Genomic DNA, 22,860 nt, shown 5'->3' with positions numbered 1-22,860 from the left:
TTGGTCATTGCACAACTCCTTAAATCTTGGAATCTGATTGGGAGTCACCACCATCATTTTCTGCTCCACACTGATTTTCATCACAGTAACTGCCAAAACCCAGCTTTACAAAGATATGACGTCACTGAGAAGGATGCAGAGTGATCTAACATTGAAACTGTGAACTACCTTGGGCTAGTAGTTGACATGCTGTCTACACAAGTTGCTGTTTTTTTCTCAAAACATATAAGATACCTTGCAGTGCCCCCATGAGTTTGCTTCACCACCTCAGGGCAACCCAGCACATTTCGGGAACCGCAGGTCCAAGGTCAGGCACGATGTCTGCTACACATGGAACACTGGTGGACTGAATTAGGTCCTGTTTTATTTATGGATCATTAGATAGAGATTTATCTCATGTCTTAGTACCACAGATAGCTTTTATAAAGAACACAAAGTTCTTTAAATATGTAGTATTAGAAGAATTATTATTATCACACTGTCAAGTTTCACCAAGGACCAAAAAACATTGTACTGATATATTCTTAAGAGCCATATTTACATTCACCTAGCAATTGCAAATGAAAGCTTTGTTTTCATTGCTACTTTCAGGAGTGGAATGGTTCTTACAGCAAGGGATGTTATCTAGGAGTCCATTTATGCAAATTCTCTGTCTCTTTGAAGTTGTACATTCTCCTGAAGACAATGTGTGTAGCTTCCATAAGATCCTTTGATCTGTGACCAAAACAGTAAAATTTGATCTATAATATTAAACAAAATACAAGTTTAAGATCAGCCATGTCATGTTATTACTAACCCCAATGATGATATTTTGCCAAAGTTGATCTTGTTGGTACAAAAGAATTTTACTTTTTTCCCCCAGAATTGACCATTTATCAATGTCAGAATGAAGCCAAGAGAACTTACTGCTTTCTTATTTAATGATTATTTCACTTACTTCTCCGACTTTATAAAGATTCCCCTCCTCACTAGAAATAATTTACTATTTTGGTAAGTCATTTCGAAAATTTAAAAAAAGATTTTTTTAATCTTCTTTTGGTTTGTAGGTGATCTTAATTTTTCTAAAAGACTTAAACAAAAATTTCACTTGGAAAATAACATTTTCCAAAATGTATATCCTTGTGTAATTTATGATCTCCTTATGAGATTCTGGCTAAATTGATGGCACTTAATATTCCCACTTGGTGTATGTGAGGGCGAGAAGATGGCGGCGGCAGGGGAAGCAGCATGAGGAGTCAGATAAGCGCCAAGGCTCATTGAAACCGGCCACCATGGCCCTCTGCAACACGCAGATTTGAGAGGGCAGACAGCAGAAGCAAGAAGAACTACAGTCCTGCAGCCTGGGGAACAAAAAACACATTCACAGAAAGACAAGATGAAAAGGCAGAGGGCTATGTACCAGATGAAGGAACAAGATAAAACCCCAGGAAAACAACTAAATGAAGTGGAGATAGCCAAGCTTCTAGAAAAAGAATTCAGAATAATCATAGTGAAGATGATCCAGGACCTTGGAAAAAGAATGGAGGCAAAGATCAAGAAGATGCAAGAAATGTTTCACAAAGACCTAGAAGAATTAAAGAACAAACAAACAGAGATGAACAATACAATAACTGAAATGAAAAATACACTAGAAGGAATCAATAGCAGAATAACTGAGGCAGAAGAACGGATAAGTGACCTGGAAGACAGAATGGTGGAATTCACTGCTGCGGAACAGAATAAAGAAAAAAGAATGAAAAGAAATGAAGACAGCCTAAGAGACCTCTGGGATAATATTAAACACAACAACATTCGCATTATAGGGGTCCCAGAAGGAGAAGAGAGAGAGAAAGGACCCGAGAAAATATTTGAAGAGATTATAGTCTAAAACTTCCCTAACATGGGAAAGGAAATAGCCACCCAAGTCCAGGAAGCACAGAGAGTCCCATACAGGATAAACCCAAGGAGAAACACACCGAGAAACATAGTAATCAAATTGGCAAAAATTAAAGACAAAGAAAAATTATTGAAAGCAGCAAGGGAAAAATGACAAATAACATACAAGGGAACTCCCATAAGGTTAACAGCTGATTTCTCAGCAGAAACTCAACAAGCCAGAAGGGAGTGGCACGATATATTTAAAGTGATGAAAGGAAAGAACCTACAACCAAGATTACTCTAGCTGGCAAGGATCTCATTCAGATTCGATGGAGAAATCAAAAGCTTTACAGATAAGCAAAAGCTAAGAGAATTCAGCACCACCAAACCAGCTCTACAACAAATGCTAAAGGAACTTCTCTAAGTGGGAAACACAAGAGAAGAAAAGGACCTACCAAAACAATTAAGAAAATGGTAATAGGAACATACATATCGATAATTACCTTAAACATGAATGGATTAAATGCTCCAAACAAAAGACACAGGCTCGCTGAATGGATACAAAAACACGACCCATATATATGCTGTCTACTAGAGACCCACTTCAGACCTAGGGACACATACAGACTGAAAATGAGGGGATGGAAAATGATACTCCATGCAAATGGAAATCAAAAGAAAGCTGGAGTAACAACACTCATATCAGATAAAATAGACTTTCAAATAAAGAATGTTACAAGAGACAAGGAAGGACACTACGTAATGATCAAGGGATCAATGCAAGAAGAAGCTTTAACAATTATAAATATATATGTACCCAACATAGGAGCACCTCAATACGTAAGGCAAATGCTAACAGGTATAAAAGAGGAAATTGACAGTAACACAGTAATAGTGGGGGACTTTAACACCTGACTTACACCAATGGACAGATCATCCAAACAGAAAATTAATAAGGGAACACAAGCTTTAAATGACACAATATACCAGATAGATTTAACTGATATTTATAGGACATTCCATCCAAAAACAGCAGATTACACTTTCTTCTCAAGTGCACATGGAACATTCTCCAGGATAGATCACATCTTGGGTCACAAATCAAGCCTCAGTAAATTTAAGAAAATTGAAATCATATCAAGCATCTTTTCTGACCACAAGGCTATGAGATTAGAAGTCAATTACAGGGAAAAAAAACGTAAAAAACACAAACACATGGAGGCTAAACAATACATTACTAAATAACCAAGAGATCAATGAAGAAATCAAAGAGAAAATCAAAAAATACCTAGAGACAAATGATAAAGAAAACACGATGATCCAAAACCTATGGGATGCAGCAAAAGCAGTTCTGAGTGGGAAGTTTATAGCTACCTTAGGAAGCAAGAAAAATCTCAAATAAACAATCTAACCTTACACCTAAAGGAGCTAGAGAAAGAAGAACAAACAAAACCCAAAGTTAGCAGAAGGAAAGAAATCATAAAGATCAGATCAGAAATAAATGAAATAGAAACAAAGAAAACAATAGCAAAGATCAAGAAAACTAAAACCTGGTTCTTTGAGGAGATAAGCAAAATTGATAAACCATTAGCCAGACTCATCAAGAAAAATAGGGAGAGGACTCAAATCAATAAAATTAGAACTGAAAAAGGAGAAGTTACAACAGACACCACAGAAATACAAAGCATCCTAAGAGACTACTACAAGCAACTCTATGCCAATAAAATGGAAAACCTGGAAGAAATGGACAAATTCTTAGAAAGGTATAGCCTTCCAAGAGACTGAACCAGGAAAAAATAGAAAATATGAACAGACCAATCACAAGTAATGAAATTGAAACTGTGATTAAAAATCTTCCAACAAACAAAAGTCCAGGACCAGATGGCTTCACAGGTGAATTCTATCAAACATTTAGAGAAGAGCTAACACCCATCCTTCTCAAACTCTTCCAAAAAATTGCAGAGGAAGGAACACTCCCACACTCATTTTATGAGGCCACCATCACCCTGATACCAAAACCAGACAAAGATTCTACAAAAAAAGAAAATTACAGACCAATATCACTCATGAATATAGATCCAAAAATCCTCAACAAAATACTAGTAAACAGAATCCAACAACATATTAAAAGGATCATACACCATGATCAAGTGGGATTTATTCCAGTGATGCCAGGATTCTTCAATATATGCAAATCAATCAATGTGATACATCATGTTAACAAACTGAAGAAGAAAAACCATATGATCATCTCAATAGATGCAGAAAAACTTTTGACAAAATTCAACACCCATTTATGATAAAAACTCCAGAAAGTGGGCACAGAGGGAACCTACCTCAACATAATAAAGGCCATATATGACAAACCCACAGCAAACATCCTTCTCAATGGTGAAAAACTGAAAGCATTTCCTCTAAGATCAGGAACAAGACAAGGATGTCCACTCTCACCACTAATATTCAACATAATTTTGGAATTCCTAGCTATGGCAATCAGAGAAAAAAAGAAATAAAAGGAAAACAAATTGGAAAAGAAGAAGTAAAACTGTCACTGTCTGCAGATGACATGATACTATACATAGAGAATCCTAATGATGCCACCAGAAAACTACTAGAGCTAATCAATGAATTTGGTAGAGTAGCAGGATACAAAATTAATGCACAGAAATCTCTTGCATTCCTATACACTAATGGTGAAAAGTCTGAAAGAGAAATTAAGGAAACACTCCCATTTACCATTGCAACAAAAAGAATAAGATACCCAGGAATAAACCTACCTAGGGAGACAAAAGATCTGTATGCAGAAAACTATAAGACACTGATGAAAGAAATGAAAGATAATACCAACAGATGGAGAGATATACCATGTTCTTGGATTGGAAGAATCAATATTGTGAAAATGACTATACTGCGCAAAGCAATCTACAGATTCAATGCAATCCCTATCAAATTACCAATGGCATTTTTTACAGAACTAGAACAAAAAACCTTAAAATTTGTATGGAGACACAAAAGGCCCCAAATAGCCAAAGTGGTCTTGAGGGAAAAAAACAGAGCTGGAGGAATCAGACTCCCTGACTTCAGACTATACTACAAAGCTACAGTAATCAAGACAATATGGTACTGGCACAAAAACAGAAATATAGATCAATGGAACAGGATAGAAAGCCCAGACATAAACCCACGCACCTATGGTCAACTATTCCATGACAAAGGAGGCAAGGATATACAATGGAGAAAAGACAGTCTCTTCAATAAGTAGTGCTGGGAAAACTGGAGAGCTACCTGTAAAAGAATGAAATTAGAACACTCCCTAACACCATACACCAAAATAAACTCAAAATGGATTAGAGACCTAAATGTAAGACCAGACACTATAAAACTCTTAGAGGAAAACACAGGAAGAACACCCTTTGACATAAATCATAGCAAGATCTTTTTTGATCAACCTCCTAGAGTAATGGAAATAAAAACAAAAATAAACAAATGGGACCTAATGAAACTTAAAACCTTTTGCACAGCAAAGGAAACTACAAACAAGACGAAAAGACAACCCTCAGAATGGGAGAAAATATTTGCAAACAAATCCACGGACAAAGGATTACTCTCCAAAATATATAAACAGCTCCTGCAGCTCAGTATTAAAAAAACAAACAACCCAATCCAAAAATGGGCAGAAGACCTAAATAGACATTTCTCCAAAGAAGACATACAGATGGCCAAGAAGAACATGAAAAGCTGCTCAACATCACTAATTATTAGAGAAATGCAAATCAAAACTACAATGAGATATCACCTCACACCAGTTAGAATGGGCATCATCAGAAAATCTACAAACAACATATGTTGGAGAGGGTGTGGAGAAAAGGGAACCCTCTTGCACTGTTGGTGGGAATGTAAATTGATACAGCCACTATGGAGAACAGTATGGAGGTTCCTTAAAAAACTAAAAATAGAATTACCATATGACCCAGCAATCCCACTACTGGGCATATACCCAGAGAAAACCATAATTCAAAAAGACACATGCACCCCAATGTTCACTGCAGCACTATTTACAATAGTCAGGACATGGAAGCAACCTAAATGCCCATCGACAGATGAATGGATAAAGAAGATGTGGTACATATATACAATGGAATATTACTCAGCTATAAAAAGGAATGAAATTGGGTCATTTGTAGAGACGTGGATGAATGTAGAGATATACAGAGTGAAGTAAGCCAGAAAGAGAAAAACAAATATCGTATATTAACGCATATATGTGGAACCTAGAAAAATGGTACAGATGAACCGGTTTGCAGGGCAGAAATTGAGACACAGATGCAGAGAACAAAAGTATGGACACCAAGTGGGGAAAGGGGCCGGGGGGGTTGGTGGTGTGATGAATTGGGAGATTGGATTGACATATATACACTAGTATGTATAAAATGGATAACTAATAAGAACCTGCTGTATAAAAAAATAAATAAAATAAAATTCAAAAAAAATATTCCTTCTTGCTTGGCTGGATCTTCTAAGAGATTGAAACCTTAATATGAAAAACTTTAATATGAAAGCCAAATGCTAAAGCTGTTATTACATGATCTCAAACTCCTGGATTAAAAATAAAACAAAACAAATAAACAAAACCCGTGTAATTTTTTGGGTTTTTACAAAATATTCCAGTGTTTGGCATTGTATAGATGTAACATCTAAATTAATTGCTTCAGTAAACTCAAGTGGTCTCAGATTAAATAATTGCTGTTAATAATAGGTATAGTTATATATTAACTTGCCTGTTCTTCACTGTTCTGAACAATAACATTTTGTTTTGTTTTTTTATCCAGTTGAGCTCATGTCTCAAATTCTTACCATCTCTGGCTTTTCCAGCTCAGAGTGAAAATTCCCTTTCACTAAATTACTATAAACTTCTAATCTTTAACAGAAAATATAAAGACCTCATCTCCTCCTCTACTCCTTCCCAATTCCACATACTACTTTTAAAGGAATCGCCTTCTCAGCCTGCAATTTGGATTTCTCCCCCATCTCCCTTACACAATACTCCATAGACATTCAGCAGACAATATCTAAAGGGCTTACTTTTATTATATATTTGAAAAATTACTTCTTTTCCCCATGCTACTGTCCACCCTAATTCAACCTCTCATTTCTTATTATCTATACAATTGTACTAGCCCCTCCTTAACTGATCTTCCTACCTCTGTTTTCTTCCCACTCCAATCCTCTTGACATAGCTCTCCAGCTTATTCTTAACATCGGATAGCTCAGTTAGATTGTTTTGTCTCTTAAAATCCCATCATGACTTCCTGTTGCCTAAGAAGGGCCCCACTATATGCCACAACTTGCATTGACAGCATCACCTTCTACCACTCCCCTACAATTCACTCACATTATATTATCTGTCCCCAAAACTGTAACCCTAATTTTAGACTTAGTATCTTCTCCACTTCTAAACTTTCATAATGCTGTACGTTGTGATCACTTTTTAATATTATAGTTCGTTATATATTTGTCTTACCACTTTACTCCCTTGTAAGCTTTTTCCATACAGTAAAATAATTTCATTCTCCAATTCATTCACAATGTACTGTTTACCTGATAACTGCCAGGCATTTTGTAGGCCAGAGGTTCAAAGATGAACAGGACAGGCCTTCCTGTACATAGTCAGTGCTGAAAAAGTATTTGTTAAATTAAGTTTCCGATAGTTTTCAATCAGATACACACATAAAGGGAAACTTTATTAAATTGAATTGGATCCTACTTTACCATTTTTTATATTTAACTATGCTAGTCTTATCTCTCCAAGAAGAGATGGACCCTGTCTTATTAATCCTTTGTATTCCCCAGATCATACTCTACATCTGCAATGGATTTTCAATACATCCATTTTGGTTAAATGACCAAATGCTTCATTTTCTTCTGTATATGTGATGTAATGTGACCTGAGTCCATCATGTATAATCAGCAGGTGCGGAGGTAAAACTTGAGTTAACTGTATACACTTCTGCAGGCAGAGCCTTTGCCGGCATTTAATTTTCACTTTTGAGTTGGTGCTTTCTGAAGTGAAAATAGTATTGAGTTAACCTGTCACCTAATCCTTTAAGTTACTCAAATATTGGTCTAGTTCTTGTATTCTTATCAAGACATTCGAATACTGGACAAAGACAGCTCTAAATGTCTGAAATCATACCAAAATACTTGTATTCATTTTGAATAGTTTTTAGTAGTAACTTAGCTTTTTTTCATAAGATTTATTTACATCAATATACATAGAGATGAGTAGATATAAAGATTTAACATTGAGATTATATATTCAATTCAAAAACTCTTACTGAGTCTAATATATAAAAATGCTAGATTCAGTGGGAGAATACTGCCCTTATGAAGGCCATGTATTAATACATCAATCAGGTGTTTCATTCTTGTGAGTATATTCAGAGAAATGTGAAATTCAGCTGACTGAAAACCAAAGAAATTGCTAATTTTGATGACTGTAACTAATCTCTCTCTACTACAAATAAAATGATGCCTGCAAAGCAGAAGTGACTGGCATATAGTACGTACTCAGTAAACATTAGTTACCTTTCCCCTAGTTGTTGAGAATAGAATTAATCAACTATTTATAACAGAGTGAAGTGGGTGGTAAATTCTTACTAGAAACTTTCCTTTAGCAAGAAGGACCCAAATTGTTTTTGTGCTTTAATTGAATTTATCAGATAACTGTTTGATTCATTGCTTTACTTCCCCTGTGAATACAGAGCTAATTATATAATGTGAAAGAAATATAAAAGGAAACACAGAAAACCTTAAAATATAAAATGTTGAAACCACTGTGAAAATTATGAGACACCTAAAACAGGAAAGATAATGCTGAAAGAAGAAGCAAAACATGTATTATAAATGATCTGCTTCTGAGGATAATCTAAGTTTCCTACCATGATGCTAGACACAATGGATTCATAATAATAGAGACTGATAGATAACAGATTAAAAGGAACTGACCAGTGTGCCTACTGAACATGTAATTTTTAATTATAAAGAAATTAGTATGTGCCAAAATTCTAGAAGAAGACAAAATTGCATGGCAACCTAGACGTTGGCTTGGCCTTTTCCTGATGATCCAGGGGGGATCTTCTATTCTGTACCTTTCTGAGAGGCATAAGTAGGGGCCCGCCATGGCTGGAAACTCAGCCTCAAGATCTGGCATTTCAAGAGTTTCTCCACTCTGCCAAGAAATTGCCCAGCTGGATGGAGACAGAGCGTTGCTCTCCTGGTCCTCAGAAAGGAAAGAGAGTGATGCCAGCAATGACTTCTCTTCCACTGGCATCTCTACCTGGTCAAAGAGCCAAGCAAGTCATAAAGGAGAACCTGGGTGAACATCAGTGAGGAGAATGAAATTATGCTCAATCAGCGGGGTGACCTGAAAATGGTGAGAACACAGCATACCAGACACACTTAATTGCTATTTATGTTAAAATTACAAAAACACGACTGGTTGTTGGTAAAACTGTAGCTGTCATATGTTGAGATTTATTGAAGTAATAAAGAATTGGCTCTGGAGTCTCATGACATTCTACTGGCAAATTCTGCTCAAACCAGTTTGGATCTGATTGTAATCATTGTGTAAGCTGAAAACTGACTGGAACACATTAAAATAGAGCTTCCTGATTCCGTGGAAATCAATCCAGTCAGAGAACGGCCAAGTGAGTTGCCTCGGGGTAAATGTTAGGCCTTAACATTTGTGTGGCTTCCCTTCCAAATGTATAGCCTCTGAAAGCAGTTCCATAATAAATTGCAGCTTGGGCTCCTCAGCCAGCTCTGGCCAAGTCCCTTAGACAATTAACTGCCTGATGTATAGTCTAACTACCATGATATCTGTCCACTTTAGTTTTAGCAAGAAACTTCTAGAGAGCAGGCATGTTTTTCCTGCATGTAGAGTTTACCCCCTGGACACTACTGGCAAGGTCTGGGAAGAATGAGATGGTAATACTCCATATCATCATCTGCCAGGCATTGTGTTAAGCATGCTTATACATTGTCTCATTATATTATCTCAATAACTTTGTGTGTTAAGTATTATTATTTTATTATTTTATAGATGAGGAAACATGTTCAGAGAAGATCAGGGATGTGCCTGAGTTCATGGCAGAGCCAGCTGGCCTCATTCCAGAGCCTCAGTACTCAATTAATTCTATGCCCTGCTGCCTATTTACAATGGGACAACGAATCGGGGTGCTTTCTGTGTTCTATCATGGATAACGTGAGACAATAGCTGTTGTTATCTCTCTGAAGAACTCAGAGTTTGAGTGTGCCTTTGGGTAGCAGAGATGCTGCTGCTGATTTGGAAATGGGCTTGGTCTAATGGTGACTGAGCCTACCAGAATTCTGAAACAGGTAAAGTTTGTCTTTTGATTCTCTGCTATTTTTTTCTTTCATTTTATTGAACTTTCAATTTTAGAAAAGTTTTAGATTTACAGAAAATTTGTGAAAATTGTACAGAGAGATCCACACCCAGTTTCCCCTATTATTAACATCTTACGTTAGGAGGGTACACTTGTCCCAGTTGATGAACCAATATTAAAACATTATTATTAACTAAAGTCAATACTTTACTCAAATTTCCTCAGTTTTTACTTAATGTTCTTTTTCTGTTCCAGGATCCCATTCAGGATACCACATAACATTTAGTTGTTATGTGTCCTTACGCTCCTCTTGGCTGTGACCGTTTATCAGACTTCCTTATTTTGATGACCTTGACAGTTTTGAGAAGTCCTGGTTAGGTATTTTGCAGAATACCCATCTATTGTGTATATTTGATGTTTTTCTCATGATTAGACTGGAGTTATTTGTTGTGGGAGGAACACCCCAGAGGAAGTGCCATTCTCATCACATTATATCAAAGGTACATACTATTAACATATGACCTTTATCACTTATGAGTTATACTGTTGAGGTTGACCTTGATCACCTGGATGAGATAGTGTTTCAGGTTTCTCCACTATAAAGTCATTTTCTCTCATCATACTATACACTTTGGAAGGAAGTCACCATGCACAGCCCACACTAAGGAGTGAGGAGTTATGCTCCCTTCTCAAGGATGAAGTAGCTAGGTAATTTATTTGGAATTCTTCTGCAGGGGAAATTTATCTCTTCTCCACCATTTATTTTTCTATCATTTACTTACATTAATATGAATTCCTGGATATTTATTTTATATTTTAAGTTATAATCCAATGCTATTTTATTTATTTTGTCATTCAAATTATTCCAGCTTTGGCCATTGAGAGCTCTTTTAAGTTGGTTCCTGTGTCCTTTTGACATACTTCCATCACTGTAGGGTTTTTCATTGTTCATGCACCTCCTTACTTTCTGGTACTACAAGATGCTCCAGGTTCTTTTTTTTTGTGTGTGTGTGTGTTTTTTTGTTTTTTTTTAAAGATTACTCTTTTTTTTTTTTTTCTTATTTATTTATGGCGTGTTGGGTCTTCGTTTCTGTGCGAGGGCCTTCTCTAGTTGCGACAAGCGGGGGCCACTCTTCATCGCGGTGCGCAGGCCTCTCACTGTCGCGGCCTCTCTTGTTGCGGAGCACAGGCTCCAGACGTGCAGGCTCAGTAATTGTGGCTCACGGGCCCAGTTGCTCCGCGGCATGTGGGATCTTCCCAGACCAGGGCTCGAACCCGTGTCCCCTGCATTGGCAGGCGGATTCTCAACCACTGCGCCACCAGGGAAGCCCCAGGTTCTTTTTTATATATTTCCTGCCCTAGTCCTAGAATCAGCTATTTCTCCAAGGAGCTCTCCTATACTTTTTAGGAAATGAAACCCAAAGAATCTTGAGGGCAAAGAGAACTCATGAAGGATATGAGGTAGGCAAGTGAGATGGTCTGATTACATTTTAGAAAGATCACTTTTGGCTGGATAGGGCTGAGACTGAAAGCAGAGAGTCAGAGAAACTACTGCAGTGGTCCACGCAAAAATAGGTTATGTCTTGAAGTATGCAAGCCGCAAAGTGAAAGACAGACACTTGCAGGATAGGTCAGCTTACATTCCCAAAGGCGTGCTGGGTAGTCTAAGTCCTGGGACTCATTCTACACTGGTACAAAGCACAAAGAAACTTTCTGGATAGAGGAGAAGGATAATCAATAATAATTATCACTAATATTTATTGGGTACTTACCATATTCCAGGCACTGCTCTAAACACTTAACATATATATATATATAAGTTTAGTCCTCACAACAACTCTTTGTGCTAAGTATTATTATTTTCTCATTTTACAGGTGAGGAAAATGAGCGTTGAGAGAATCGATAAGTGGCCCCTCAGTCTCAATTGGTAAGCAACAGGCAGAGACACAAGCGCAGAAATCCTGACTCCAGCCCTGCACTCTTCCACACAGTGCTATAGGGCCTCTTGCTGAAAGATGGCTTCAAATCTGAGAGCTCCTTATTGCCAAAACTGCATCTCAACTGCCTGGACCAGCTGCTAAGATTTCTAAACCTGCTGCTGCCTGCAACGCTTCTGTTCCCTCTGATTCCTATCTTATCCCCAAAACCCAGCTTAGACTGATGGACCATTAGTCCATCAGTCCTCAATGAGCACCTGCTATTGCCTGGCACTGTTGTAATCTGCTGGGAATAAAGAGGGAGAAAGAGACATTCTGTTCTCAAAGGGCTCATGGGGTGTGTATGTGTGTGTGTGTGTGTGTGTGTGTGTGTTTAAATTCAGCATATCTCTAACTCTGCTTACTCCATGATTCCTAACTATCTTTCATCCTCTGGTACCTGCGCCCCAACACTGGGCTGTCCACTTTACTTTAGGCCATTCTCTACCTCAAACTCTCGGCATCCAGATCTGTCCCCAGGTCTAGCTCCTCCTGTGTCTGTCATAACTCTTTCTGCTTGTCTGTGGGACTTCCCGTCTGTTGATCTTTCTCTACCCACACCTCCATCACCAGGAGCCACGTGGGCAGATTCCCCTCTCTCCTGCTGTTAATGGGGTCAGCCTGGGGAACGTGCCAGGCCAGCCCAGTCTTCCAGACTGTTCTGAGTCATGCTAATTTTGTTTCCAGAGTTTTTTTTTCATTCACAGTACTATTAGAGCTTCAGACTCTCTTTTGCTCCAGAAGGAGTAGGAGGTGAATTAGAGATGATTAACAGCCAGATTTCTTCCATCACTCCTTTCAAGCCCATCTGGATTTTTCTTCTTGACTATTTTCTGATTTGAGTCTGAGTCATTCTGCCACCAAATAGTGAGACCATCTGAATAATTTAATTATTTATCTGATGTTTGAAGTTTCAAAATCCATCTTATATACATTAATATCTCCCAAAGGGATACTGCCTGCTTGATTTTGGGTAACATCTTCCCTAGATAGAACCTAGTGAAAACATCACCATGATTAGTGTAGGGAGATACCAGGTAATCTCCTGTGAAACTTTTTAAAAGGGATGCTAACAGTTGTTTCTCCATTCTTTCCAAAGATTCTAAAAATATTATACGGGCAAGTTATATGACATAATACTCAGTCAAGTGACACACTTAAGACTCACTGTTTTCTTCAACACCTTATTTCTAGCTTTTAAAGGCATCCTATATTTGTATTTTTCAAGTTAGAAGCAAAGACTCCTCTTGGTCCTTTTCCTGGCCTTCTACATTTCTGGAGAGGCAGATCTAGATCAAAGACTATGAGGGAGGGTGAAAAGGAAGGGAAAGGAGAGAAATTGTCATTTACAGTTTTTACACATATGACTCTCCCTTTCACCCCCCAAAAGGTCACTCACTCTCTAGGACAATCTTCTTAGTCACACTCTTGTAACCCACTTTCAGAAGTTGTTTTTCAAATTATTTGTAGCAAATAAATACCAAAGTTGGAGAATAACCGAATTTTAATACCTGAGCATGGATTCAAAGTTAAACCCAAAATAACGTAGCTCCCATTCTCTTACAGGACAACTTGCTTCCCTAAGTGGGGGGGAAAGTGGAGGAGTCTCAGCTGTGTGCAGCAATGACACCTAACCCACTGAACGGGTTGTTCTGTGCATCCTTCACAGAGAAGTGATGGAGAATTACGAGGCAAGGTGAGAGCAGGGTCATCTTTTCCACAAGGGGCATCTGTTCACTCCTCCAGGGCCAGAGCTTTCTCAGTGGGTTTTGCTGACAGCAGTGAGGCAAGTCTTGGCCCCAGGCAGTGGCCTCATTCACTTGTGCTCTGTTTGCGGCTTCCAGGCCCAGGGCTTCCCTCCACCCCAACCAGAAAACTCTGAGAGCCATTGTGAGGCAAGAACAAGCAGGCCACCATGAAGATCCACTGTGCAATGGACATTGAGTGGACAACCTCTCTTAGACATCAAAGGAGAGCTTGGAACGGCTGAGGCTGACCACTTCCAGCAGCCCCTTTATGCCATCTCCCACCTTGACTGAGTTCTGGACCTGTGGCCCTTGGTTGAGCTACCCTTTCTTTCATCGGTAAGCCTCTAGGTTAGGCCAGTGTTCACCAGCTGAGCTGAAGGCAGAGGCTGAGGTTGGGGAGGACAGTTGAAGGAGAATATTTTGGCAAATGCCCTGCCTGTGTCCTACCTCTCTCAGGTAGTCTGAGACATGCGGTCAAGCACCTTCTGTCATTAGTTCCTATCTCTGTTTCAGAAATCAATATCAGGTGGTTCTCCTCCACACCTAGAACATTGCAGGCCTGTCAGCTGAGCACTCCCGGGGAGTGAGCCCTCAGAGGGATCCCCAGGGCTGTGGGAGGGATGTGAGGCCAGTTCTTCTATCTTGTTTGCCTTCATTATTTATTATTTTTTTTAAGATAGTAGTCATCTTTTCTTTTTTAAATTTATTTATTTACTTATTTATTTTTTTGGCTGTGTTGGGTCTTCGTTTCTGTGCGAGGGCCTTCTCTAGTTGCGGCAAGCGGGGGCCACTCTTCATCGCGATGCACGGGCCTCTCACTATCGCGGCCTCTCTTGTTGCGGAGCACAGGCTCCAGACGCGCAGGCTCAGTAGCTGCGGCTCACGGGCCCAGTTGCTCCGTGGCATGTGGGATCTTACCAGACTAGGGCTCGAACCCGTGTCCCCTGCATTGGCAGGCGGATTCTCAACCACTGCACCACCAGGGAAGCCCGCCTTCATTATTTAAAATGCATTCTCAAACAGTTTGAAAAGGATCTGGCTGCTACTACTCTTCTGTGTGTCCAGTTGGTTGCATCTGATCTACTAGGTCAACATAGCCTCTAGCCGGAATCGAGTTGTGTTCAGAAACATAGAGTTGTTGCTTAAAGACAGAGATTGGAATGGCAGGATCAGGCTTAGCAGGAAAGTGTGCTGGTGAAGGGTCATCTGTGGGGTGTGATTTGAGGCCCCTGCATAGGCCCTGAAATTCCCATTATTTTAACTCCATAGTGATGGCAGTCTAGCTTCCTGAAGGCAGCTCACACTGTAGCATGGATACTATATATGTAATAATGATAATAAACATCTTGGAGCACTTTAAGGTTTAAAAAATGCATTTACATCATTGCATTTCTGTGGGATGATCCCAGATGAGCCAAACTTCAGCTGAAATTTTGTGGTGGTTACAGAACAAAACTCACTCTCCCAGTCTTCCTATCACAACTATTTCCTTGAGTGGTTTGCATGTAAGAAGGAGCCCATCAGGAGAAAGTTTTTACTATCAAGGTCTCTGGGAGGCAGGGTAGGGGACATAGGTTGGGATGTTAGAGACCTGTCCCCAGCCTGGCCCGCCAACCTGACCTTTGAGGCCCTGACGGAGGAGACTGGCTATGGGAAGTCACTAAAGAACTACTTTTCTGAGAGGCTGAGACTGGGAGCCCAAGCAAAGCTCTTTGGAATCCAAATGACTTACTGTGGCACAGTAATGTGAAGGAGGGGCTGTCAGCCCACTTGTTCATTGAATATGGCACCACTGCAGTGAGCCAACCAGATATATAGGAACTGTAGCATTCTTTGGCACCTCAAAGTTTGGTGGTATCAGTAGCTCAGGAAGGCAACCACTAGCCTAGCCAGGAAGCTTCATTCTCACAGAGGCAGCAGGCATCATCATGTGCTAGGAAGACAAGAGGAACTGGCCTTGAGTGAATATGTGACACTTCAGAGACTTCAAGAGTGACTATTTGATGATAGCCATTCTGACTGGTGTGAGGTGATACCTCATTGTAGTTTTGATTTGCATTTCTCTAATAATTAGTGATGTTGAGCATCTATTCATGTGCCTTTTGACCATCTGTACGTCTTCTTTGGAGAAAGGTCTACTTAGATCTTCTGCCCATTTCTTGATTGGATTGATTGTTTTTTACATTGAGCTGTATGAGCTGTTTGTATATTTTGGAGATTAATCCCTTGTTGGTCTAATTGTTTGCAAATATTTTCTCCCATTCTGTAGGTTGTCTTTTTGTTTTGTTTATGATTTCCTATGCAGTGCAAAAGTTTTCAAGTTTAGTTAGGTCCCATTTGTTTATTTTGTTTTTATTTCCATTATTCTAGGAGACTGCTCAAAATAGATATTGCTGCAATTTATGTCAGAGTGTCCTGCCTCTGTTTTCCTCTATGAGTTTTATAGTATCCAATTTTACATTTAGGTCTTTAATCCACTTTGAGTTTATTATTGTGTGTGGTGTTAGAGAATGTTCTAATTTCATTTTTTTACATGTAGCTGTCCAGTTTTCCCAGCACCACTTATTGAAGAGGCTGTCTTCTCCATTGTACATTCTTGCCTCCTTTGTCATAGATTAATTGACTGTGGGTGTGTGGGTTTATTTCTGGGCATTCTGTCCTGTTCCATTGATCTATATTTCTGTTTTTGTGCCAGTACCATAGTGTCTTGATTACTGTAGCTTTGTAGCATAGTCTGAAGTCAGGGAGCCTGATTCCTCCAGCTCTATTTTTCTTTCTGAAGATTGCTTTGGTTATTTGGGGTCTTTTGTGTTTCCATACAAATTGTAAAAATTTTTGTTCTAATTCTGTGAAAAATGCTATTGGTAATTTGATAGGGATTGCATTGAATCTGTAGATTACTTTGGATAGTATAGTCATTTTGACAATATTGATTCTTCCAATCCAAGAACATGGTATATCTTTCCATCTGTTTGTGTCATCTTCAATTTCTTTCATCAGTGTCTTATAGTTTTTGGAGTACAGGTCTTTTGCCTCCTTAGGTAGGTTTATTCCTAGGTATTTCTTCTAGGTATGGGATTGTTTACTTAATTTCTCTTTCTGATCATTCATGGTTAGTGTATAGAAATGCAACAGATTTCTGTATATTAAATTTGTATCCTGCAACTTTACTGAATTCATTGATGAGCTCTAGTAGTTTTCTGGTAGCATCTATAGGATTTTCTATGTATAGTATCATGTCATTTACAAACAGTGACAGTTTAACTTCTTCTTTTCCATAGTTTTCTTTTTTGTAATATCTTTGTCTGGTTTTGGTATCAGGGTGATGGTGGCCTCATAGAATGAGTTTGGGAGTTTTCCTTCCTCTGCAATATTTTGGAATAGTTCCAGAAAGATAGGTGTTAACTTTTCTTTAAATGTTTGGTATAATTCACATGTGAAGCCATCTGGTCCTGGACTTTTGTTTGTTGGGAGTTGTTCAATTACATATTCAATTTCAGTACTTCTAATTGGTCTGCTCATATTTTCTATTTCCTCCTGGTTCAGTCTTGGAAGATTGTATCTTTCTAAGAATTTGTCCATTTCTTCTACGGTCTCCATTTTATTGGTGTATAGTTGCCTACAATAGTCTCTTATGATCCTTTGTATTTCTTTGGTTTCGGTTGTAACTTCTCCTTTTTCATTTCTAATTTTATTGATTTGGGCCTTCTCCCTTGTTTTCTTGATGAGTCTGGCTAAAGGTTTATCAATTTTGTTTATCTTTTCAAAGAACCAGCTTTTAGTTCCATTGATCTTTTCTATTGTTTTCTTCATCTCTATTTCATTTATTTCTGCTCTGATCTTTAGGATTTCTTTCCTTCTACTAACTTTGGGTTTTGTTTGTTCTTCTTCCTCTAATTGCTTTAGGTATAAAGTTAGGTTGTTTATTTGAGATTTTTCTCGTTTCCTGAGGTGATCTTGTATTGCTATAAATTTCCCTCTTAGAACTGCTTTTGCTGCATCCCATAGGTTTAGGATCATAGTGTTTTTGTTTTCATTTGTCTCTAGGTATTTCTTGATTTCCTCTTTGATTTCTTCAATGATCCATTGGTTGTTTAGTAGCATATTGTTTAGCCTACACATATTTGTGTTTTTTGCAGTTGTTTTTTTTTGGTAGTTGATTTCTAATCTCATAGTGTTGTGGTCAGAAAAGGTGCTTCATAGGATATCAATTTTCTTAAATTTACCAAGGCTCGCTTTGTGGCCCAGCGTGTGATCCTGGAGAATGTTCCATGTGCACTGAAAAGAATGTGTGTTCTGATGCTTTTGGATGGAACGTTCTATAAATAACAATTAAGTCCAGCTGGTCTAATGTGTCATTTAAGGTCTGTGTTTCCTTATTGATTTTCTGCCTGGGTGATTTGTCCATTAATGTAACAGAGTGTTAAAGTCCCCCACTATTATTGTGTTACTGTCAATTTCTCCTTCTGTTAACACTTGCCTTATATATTGAGGTGCTCCTGTGTTGGGTGTATATATATTTACAATTGTTATATTTTCTTCTTGGATTGACCCCTTGATCATTATGTAGTGTCCTTTTTTGTCTCTTGTAAGTCTTTATTTTAAAAAGTCTATTTTGTCTGATACAAGTATTGCTAATCAGCTTTCTTTTGATATTCATTTGCATGGAATACCTTTTTCCATTCCATCACTTTCAGTCTGTACGTGTCTCTAGATCTGAAATGGGTCTTTTATAGACAACATAAATATGGGTCTTGTTTATGTATCCATTCAGCCAGTCTTTTTTGGTTGGAACCAAAAAACATTTAATCTATTTACATTTTTAAAATAAATTTATTTATTTATTGGCTGTGTTGGGTCTTCACTGCTGCACGTGGGCTTTCTCTAGTTGCAGTGAGTGGAGGCTACTCTTCATTGTGGTGCGTGGGCTTCTTATTGCGGTGGCTTCTCTTGTTATGGAGCATGGGCTCTAGGTGCATGGTCTTCAGTAGTTGTGGCATGTGGGCTCAGTAGTTGTGGCTCATGGATGGGCTCTAGAGCATAGGCTCAGTAGTTGTGGCACACGGGCTTAGTTGCTCCACGGCATGTGGGATCTTCCCAGACCAGGGCTCGAACCCGTGTCCCCTGCATTGGAAGATGGATTCTTAACCACTGCGCCACCAGGGAAGTCCTAATCCATTTACATTTAAGGTAGTTATCAACATGTATGTTCTTATTGCCATTTTGTTAAATGTTTTGGATTTGTTTTTGTAGGTCTTTTTTCTTCTTTTCCTCTTTTGTTCTCCTCTCTTGTGATTTGATGACTAACTTTAGTGTTGTGTTTGGATTCCTTTTTCTTTTTCATGTGTATATCTCATAGATTTTTTGTTTGCAGTTACCATGAGGTTTTGATATATCAGTCTATATATATACATAATTGTTTTAAGTTGCTGGTCTCTTAATTTCAAATGCATTCCAAATGTTCTGCACTTATAGTCTCTTCTCATGATTACTGGTTTTGATATTATACTTGTGTGTGAATGATTTCCTACCTTTACTGTATGTTTGCCTTTACTGGTAAGCTTTCCCATTTTGTAATTTTCTTTTTGTGGTCTTTTTTTTTTCCCCCCAGCTTAGAGAAGTTCCTTTAGCATTTGTTGTAAAACTGGTTTGGTGGTGCTGAATTCTTTTAGATTTTGCTTGTCTGTAAAGCTTTTGATTTCTCCATGAAATCTGAATCAGAGCCTTGCTGAGTAGAGCATTCTTGGTTGTAGGTTTTTTACTTTCATCATTTTAAATGTATCATGCTACTCCCTCTGGCCTGCAGAGTTTCTGCTGAAAAATCAGATGATAACCTTTTGGGAATTTACTTGTATGCTATTTGTTGCTTTTCCCTTGTTGGTTTTAACATTTTCCCTTTGTCTTTAATTTTTGTCAGTTTGATTACTACGTGTCTCATATTCCTCCTTGGCTGGACTTGGATGACTATTTTCTTTCCCATGTTAAGGAAGTTTTCAGCTATTATTTCTTCAAATATTTTCTCAGGCCCTTTCTATCCCTCTTCTCCTTCTGGGATCCCCATAGTGTGAATATTGGTGCATTTGACGTTGTCCCAAATGTCTCAAGCTGTCCTCATTTCTTTTTTTTTTCCTTTATTCTGTTCTGTGGCAGTGATTTCCACCACTCTGTCTTCCAGCTCACTGATTTGTTCTTCTGCCTCATTTATTGTTATTGATTCCTTCTAGTGTATTTTTTCATTGCAGTTCTTATATTATTCAACTTTGGTTGGTTGGTTGGTTGTTCTTTATTTTTTTTTAATGGAGAGACACTATATATACCCTTTACTCAGTTTCCCCCAATGGTAACATCTTGCATAAGTATAGTACAATATTACAATCAGGATCTTGACACTGGTATAATCCATCTATCTTATTCAGATTTCCGTAGTTCCACGTGTAAGGGTGTGTGTGATTTAGTTATATGTAGTTTTATCACATGGGTAGATTTTTATCACATGGGTGTAATATGTTCTTTTAAGATAAAACAAATGGTTATTTCCCTAGTACTCAATAAGGGCTTTATGCCACATATACAAATAATAACTACACTGTCTTTAAAACTTACACTTTAATATTTTTTAAGTGACAGGACAATATTCTTAATAAAACCTGGCCCATTTATTAGTAAATGCTATTTTTAGTTATGTGATTATGTAATTTGAGAGAAAGCATAGAAAGTAGAATAGTCTTGTAAAACTTGCAATGTAAGAACAAGCTAATTTACCTGTAAATTTTAGAAAATTAGAAAACTAATCCTTTTACTCCAAAGATAAGTGAAAAGGAATTTACTCAGCACTCGGTTGGTTGTTCTTTATATTTTCTAACTCTTTGCTAAAAACTTCTTGTAACTTCTCACTCAGTGTATCCATTCTTGACCCAAGTTCTTGGATCATCTTTACAGGCATTACTCTGACCTCTTTCTTAGGTAGATTGACTATCTCCACCTCACTTAGTTGTTCTGGGGTTTTATCTTGTTCCTTTCTCTGGTTCCTTTAGCTGTCTCATTTTGTTTAAATTTCTGTTAGCGTTTTTATGTATGTGGAAGGTTAGTCATGTTTCTCGACCTTGGAGAAGTGGCCCTGGGGTACATAGGGGAAGTCCTATGTATCCCAGCAGTACACTCCCCTCTTGCCACCTAAGGGCCAGGGACCAGCTGGTCCCAGGGTAGTTTCTGACCTGTGTTTGTGGACTCAGTTCTGCAAGCTGCAGGACCATAGTTTCCTGGCTTCTGGTGTCTGCCCCCTGATGGGTGAGGCTGGTCTAGAGGCTTGTGTAGACTTCTTGGTGGGAGGGGTCAGTGCCTGCCCACTGGTGGCTGGAGCTGGGTCTTGGCCCTCTGGTAAGCAGGGCTGTGTCAAGGGTGTGTCTAGAGGTGGCTGTGGACTTAAAAAGTCTTTAAGGCATCCTGTCTGCTGATGGATGGGGCTGTGTTCCTGCCCTGTTAGTTGTTTGGCCTGAGGCGTCCCAGCACTAGATCTTACAGGCTATGGGTGGGGCCAGGTATTGGTGCCAAGGACTCAAAATGTCTGCCTCCAGCCAGAGTTCATGTAGGTCCTGGCTACGTCTGCCACCAGCTTTTATGACCCCAGAGAGAGCCACAGCCACCCCTGGCATCCCCAGGACCATCCAAGACCAGTAGGCAGGTCTGGCCCAAGCTCGTATGGAGTCATTGCTTTTGTCCTGGGGCCTAGTGCAAGCAGGACCTTGTGTGTGCTAAGAGTAGAGTCTCTGTTTCCTCCATTCCTGTGGAGCTCCTGCCATCAAGCCCCACTGCCCTTCAAAGCCAAATGCTATGGAGACTTCTCTTCCGAATGCCAGACCCCTAGCCTGGGAAGCCTGACATGGGGCTCAGAGCTCTCACTCCTGTGAGAGACCTTCTGCAATATAATTATTTTCCAGTTTGTGGGTCACCCACTTGGGTGGTATGGGATTTGTTTATATTGCAAGTGCGCCCCTCCTATCATCTCGTGGTTTCTTCTTTATGTCTTTGGATGTAGAATATCTCTTTTTGGAAGATTCCAGTCTTTTTATTGATGGTTGTTCAGCAGTTAGTTGTGATTTTGGAGTGCTCATGAGAGGAGATGAGTTCAAGGTCCTCCTACTCCACTATCTTGTCTCCCTCTCAATATTATGTACCTTCTGAGATGATGTGAGGAAGACACTTCACCTTTGCGGCATTCTTTCCCAAAACCTATAACTCTAGTCTAATCATGAGAAAATATCAGATAAACACAAATGAAAGACATTCTACAAAATCACTGAAGAGTAGTCTTTAAACTGGAAGGCCATTAAAAAAATAACAACAAGAAAAGAATGAGAAGCTGTCACAGATTGAGGAGACTAAGAAAACATGATGACTAAATGTAATGTGGTATCCTGGACTGGATTCTGGAAGAGAATAAGGACATTAGCGGGAAAACTGGTGAAATCCAAATAAAGCTGTATTTTATTCAGTAGTATTATACCATCATTAATTTCTTAGTTTTGACAATGTTCTGTGGTTATGTAAGATGTTAACCTTAGGGAAAGCTGAATGAAGAGTAGTCAGGAACACTATCTTTGCAACCTTTCTGTAAATCTAAATTAAAAGTTAAAAAAATTTAAAAATGACTAGGAAGCCAGGGTAAAAAGAGAACTGGATAATATACACGGAGTAAATAAACAGGGAATAATGGAAAGTTGGATGAGAGAACTGGCATTCCACAAAACTTTTACTCCTCCAGACAGTTGTCCAGATCATCTTGGGTCATCTGGATTTTGGATGCATTGTCACAGTAAAGGTAAACAACACGTTACAGTGCTCTGGGGATGGGGGGGAGGCATCAGAGATTCCAC

At 38.7% G+C, this 22,860-nt stretch overlaps 2 long non-coding RNA genes across 2 annotated transcripts in view; both read left to right on the top strand.

Annotated features, from left to right (window-relative positions):
* Positions 1–22,860, top strand: part of LOC309658605 — a 153,377-nt gene that overhangs the window by 16,655 nt on the left and 113,862 nt on the right. The window lies entirely within an intron of this gene.
* On the top strand, positions 3,266–14,155 carry LOC309658601. The gene is made up of 3 exons (XR_014262303.1): positions 3,266–11,251; positions 11,597–13,935; positions 14,084–14,155. It is a non-coding gene; the product is annotated as an uncharacterized lncRNA (long non-coding RNA).

Source organism: Balaenoptera physalus, assembly GCF_965194825.1.
Source record: "Balaenoptera physalus genome assembly, chromosome: 3".
Lineage (NCBI taxonomy): Eukaryota > Metazoa > Chordata > Mammalia > Artiodactyla > Balaenopteridae > Balaenoptera > Balaenoptera physalus.
The sequence above is the reverse complement of the archived record's forward strand: the minus strand, read 5'-3'. Positions and strand labels throughout refer to the sequence as shown.